Source organism: Arachis duranensis, chromosome 5 (assembly GCF_000817695.3).
Source record: "Arachis duranensis cultivar V14167 chromosome 5, aradu.V14167.gnm2.J7QH, whole genome shotgun sequence".
NCBI lineage: Eukaryota > Viridiplantae > Streptophyta > Magnoliopsida > Fabales > Fabaceae > Arachis > Arachis duranensis.
Genome location: NC_029776.3, coordinates 15,286,527 through 15,291,975, shown reverse-complemented (window position 1 = coordinate 15,291,975; position 5,449 = coordinate 15,286,527).

The window sequence follows — 5,449 nt, the reverse complement described above, 5'->3', positions numbered from 1 at the left end:
TCGTTGCTTCTCCCTTCCTCCCCTGCGTCGTTTCTGCTTCTCCCATCCTCGTCGTTTCTGCTTCTCCCTTCCTTGCCAGCGTTGTTTCTACTTCTCTTCTCCATACTATGTCTCGCCGTTGTTGCTTCTCTTTTTCGTATGGTGTCCTACAGTCGCAGTTTATCTCTGGATAAATTTTTCAAATTCTCAACCCTCAGGTCTCAAGTCTCAGACTAACTCTCTCTGACTCTATTCCTCTGAAATTTAAATTTATTTTAAATATGCATATTATGTATTATTGATGATTTTGAGTTTTGAGATATTAATTTTTGAATTTTTATTTGATTTCTGTCGTTGATGAGTTATAAATTTAATTGTTTAATTTATTAATTCTGCTTAGATTGATTTTTAAATCTAATCTATTCTACTTGTTATTTTGGTGAATTGTTTTGTTGTTATTGATTCAAAATAGAAATATTGCCACAATTCTACCTTGGGTTGTTTATGCTGATTTTTTCTGATTTTGTATTAGTGATTCTGGTTGCTGATTTTCTTATTCTGAATTGTTGATGGTGTTATGGTGCATCCTTCATTGCATTGTGCTTGATTGCTGAAATTTTTCTGATTTTGAGATGTTTATGGTTAGATTCTGACTGCTTTGCCACATTGTGTTTATGCTGGAATTTTTTTGTTTATGTTATTTTTTTATATTTTGTTGTTGATTATTTGTGAATTTTTAATAATAAATTATGAAAAATTATAAAATTTTAAATTTATTAGCTTAAAAATTATTAAATTTAAATATTTAAAATTATATATTAAATTTTTTTAATTTTATCATATATTTAATTAAACCGATTGAATCCCAGTTAAATTTTGGTTGAATCTCTAAATCATTGAATCAGTCTTTCTACCAATTTATTGACCAATTTGATTCTTACAACCTTAGTTTTATGACATTAAAATAATAGAATAGAAGTTATTGTAGATGTTTAGCTAGGGTTTTAAAATTAATTAAGATCTTAGGAAGAAGTTGATGTTGAAGAGAAATAAATAATAGAAAAGAAATTGTGAAGAGTAAATAGTATAGTTGTTCATTGTTAAAATAATAAATGCAGTTAAATTATGAAAATATTAGTGTAAGAATTTTTTTCTATTATAAAATCCTTATTACTAAATCAATTCAACACATCCAACCACAAAAATTTCTGACAGCAAGATAATCTTTCATACTTTTTTTAGAAAATTATTAAAAATTCAATTCAACACGTCCAGCTACAAAAATTTGAAGATAAATATAGTTTCAATCGAGTGAGGGACACATAATAAATGATATTTTAGCCCTCATTTTGAATGAAAATCATTATTTACATGAGTTTTGGTGTAGGATACAACCTCCGATAAGAGGTGAGTGTGTTTCGAGACTTATAATATCTATTTTGGTTAAGAACGACTTCTTACGTAAATTTCAGGACTAAATATAATTTTAATCGAGTAAGAGAAATTTGATGAATGATAATTTAGCCCTCATTTTTTCCAAAAATCCTTATTTACATGAATTTTGACGTAAATCATACACCCTAAATTACAAATTCTAAAATCTAAAGCCTACAATGTAATCCCTAGCATATTGATTTTCTTTTTTTCTTTCGCTATAAAAAACAACTCATTTATTCAATTAAAAGCTTGTAGGTTATTACACTTTCATTCTTGCATTTTAATAAATCTAAAACATTCGCAAATCTTTTTTTACAACTTCTCAATTTATTCATTTTTTAAAATTAATTTGTATTTATCAAAAATAAAAAATTTAATATAACCTCATACACTAATTAATTTTTAAGTTTAACTTTTGTATTTATATTTATTATGATATTTTTAAATTTTAAAAATTATTTTATAAAACACAATTATTATTATTTGTACTTATTAAGTTATTTTTTTAAAACTTTTGAAAAAAATTTTTTACTAAACCACATCTAAATCAACCTAAACTTTCATCAAAATTTAAATTATTAATATTATTATATTTATCGTGAACTGCATTTATTGTTATTATTATGATTATAGGATTTAAAATTTAATACTATTAGATTTTTTAAACATCTTCATTCTTCAAAAATTAAATTTAAAATTAAAACTTCCTTCATAAATTGGGCATTGCTATGTCAAAACTCTACAAAATAATAAAAAAATATTTTTTTTTGGTAATAAAGAACATGAGTTTTTTTATTTTTGCAAAACAAAAAATGAGAGTTATATCCACAACTAGCATCCACAAAAAAATAGCCCAAGTCAAAAATATGTATGTCAAAGGAGCAAAACGTGCATGGACAACAAAAAAATCTAACACCATAATTATTATCATTAACAATACATTAATCCCTAGTAACTAAGCCACATGCTTGCAACAAAGTCTGCATTTTCTGTGTTTTCGTAGATATCCCCAGTAAATACTATCTGCGCGTGCTCAAACAACTTCAACACACGTCAAACTTAAATTACGCCACGTCTCTTTAGCATTTGCTGAAAAAAAAAAGGCTCTTCCACACCATAGCACTGTCCAAATTCTTTTAATCATGTTCACAAATTCTTGTACGTTTTCACGCTCTTAGCTCTCTTTCTTAATGATTTAGCATGAATGATCTTAGAGTTGAGAAATCTTAGAATTTTTAATAAGTAGTATAAGAGTCATTCATAATTAAATCATTGAGATTTTTTATGTCCTCTTTGTTATTTGAACTTTTCATGGATTCAATTTTTTATTAAACAAAAAAATTTGCATTTTTCATATGCAAATATATGTATAACTAAGGAGATCACACAATATTATGTGGTTGTTATATATTGTAACCTATTGTGAAGGTCATCAATGACCTAAAAAAAGGAAGTTGAATTTATTGCCTCTTTTAAATTTGTTTACTTTGACTTTAAACTAGATTTAACTCAGTGTCGTTGTTGAATTTGTAATGTTAATTATGTAGGAGACATTTTTATTTTGTCTCTTAACAATTTTTTAGAAACAGAGCAAACATGAAATTTTTTAGTGTGCTGAGTTGATGTGACGTCTATTGGATTGATTATGTAGGAGACACTTTTGTTATGTCTCTTATCAAATAAAATCAAAATCAGAACAGAGAAGAGAGAATGACATAGCCATATATCATGGTTTAACCATTATTTGTAATGTGACCTACATCCATTTTCTACAACAATTGTGGTGAAATTTCCGCTATCTTTAACAAAGATTACAATCAACAATTTTTTAGGATTCTACCCAATCCTATCCGGAACAAACCAAATTTCTACCTAAATTTGATTTGATTAGGTTCACTCTCTAAACTTTCAACCACTAAGTGCTTACCCAACTTAGCAAGAAAATCCCCTCAAGAACATGAATACAAAATAGAAATACAAACAAAATAGTTTGATATTATTTTTTGTCTTTTTTAAGATAACTCTCTTTGTCTTTTTTCTCAATGACTTTTACTAATACCTCACATAATGCCTTTTTTACATTGAAGAAAACAAAGAAAGATGAACACTGAAAAATAGAAAATTTAATACGAAATCATGAAGGAGAAGGGTAGCTTGTAAGCTATGAGAACTCAAATTGTGTGCTTACTCCTTATTTCAATTTTTGGTTGTTTATCTCTTTTTAAAGAAGAGTAAAGTTTCCAAAACTTAAACTTGGTTTGAATATTTTTAACTTATTCTTCTTCTCCAAATAACAGAGCAGTAATATAGAGAAGAGATGGGACAGCAGTAGTGATCAAAGTTGACATGTATCCTTACCTAACTGTTTCTTTCTTCCTTTTTCATTTGGCTTCAAGAATTATAGCCATTCATCAATTCTTTGACTCCAAATTTTGTTCTTGACCTTTGATTTATAACAGAGATTCATAACTTCTATTTTCTTAAACTTATTCAAATGGTGCATGCAGGAAGAAAAAATTTTCAACCAGCTACAATAAAAGCCGAAAGATGGAAATAATTTTTTGATTCCACATTTGATTTGATATTTATTTGTGTCTTAGCCTCTGACTATTTTTTTATTGCTTAATTTTATAAACACAATTTTTTTTATTCAAACCATAATCTAAACTTTCTTTTCTTGCTTACTTTTTGGAACTAATCACCTGGATTAAAAAGAGAGAATGAGAGCTCGATTGCTTGGTAATAGACTATAGGAGAGTGTTGTATTTTTTCATCTTAGTTAATATCAACAATAATTGTTATGGGCTACAAGAGAATGTATTATTTGCTGTTGAGCCTTTTTGTTGTAATATCATTTTATTTTAGTCTATACACTGGCTAAACAAATTATACACATAATTGAACTTTTGGTCCAAGATTATAATGTTTAATCATCATTAAAGTATTATTTTTATTTTCTTAAACTCAACATATTATTTTATTACTTTTGTGCTATATAAGCATTTGGTTTCGTTACATAAGAAAATTAGTATCAATTTAGATTATTATATCCATCTATTTCATAAATTTGATTTTAGAATAAATAAATTGAATATTAAGCTATCAAAATAGTTTTTTTTTATGAAAATTAATTTATTTTAAAATATTAAAAATATAATGATATGTAATTCATATGAAATTTAGTCTGCCAAAAGATCTATACTTGACAGAGTTACATGTAAATATCAACGATATTTATATATTTGGATAGCTGATTTAGAATAAATTAATGTTTACTATTTATACGAATAATAATAGGTTCAAAGAAAGTTTATTATTTGGCCAAATAATAAACATTGAATCTTGTGTTTATTTTTTTATTTAATTATGTAATTAATAATTAGCCAAAAGAAAAGTTGGTGTTTGTCCAATTGATAGAAAATATATGCGATAATAAATATGTATAATTCTCAAATTTTCATATGAACAATGAATCGATCCAAAGATTGGTTTATTGTGTGACAGAATTTTGTTGAAAATATTTGGTAAGTGACAAACCCCAATTTGACGGTTTGTTCTGTATTGAATTTAGAGTATTTTGATAACCTTTTGTCACATTTAGCCTATGAATTAGCATGGTTTTGTATCTCTCCCACATTTGTGCTTAAGTGTAAAAACATGCTTTTCAATCCCTATTTTGATGAATTCTAATTTCTCTTTGATTCCATAAGATGCCTTGATGTGTTTGCTAGTAATTACAGGATTAAAATAGGCTAGGCATGGATCAAAGGAAGCAAGGAAGGAAGCATGCAAGTGGAGAGAAGCACAAAAAGCCAAAGAATTGATCCAGGCCATACACGCGCACGCGCACAAGGCGCTCGCGCGCACATTGCAAAACAGGCCAAGGACGCGCACGCGTACCATGCGCGCACGCGCCGATGAGGGCACATGACTTCATTTATATAACACGTGCCTGGCGATTTTGGAGAGGTTTCAGCAACCAACTTTGGCGCCAAAATGCATATAAGGGCCAAGGATTGAAGGGGATTGACAA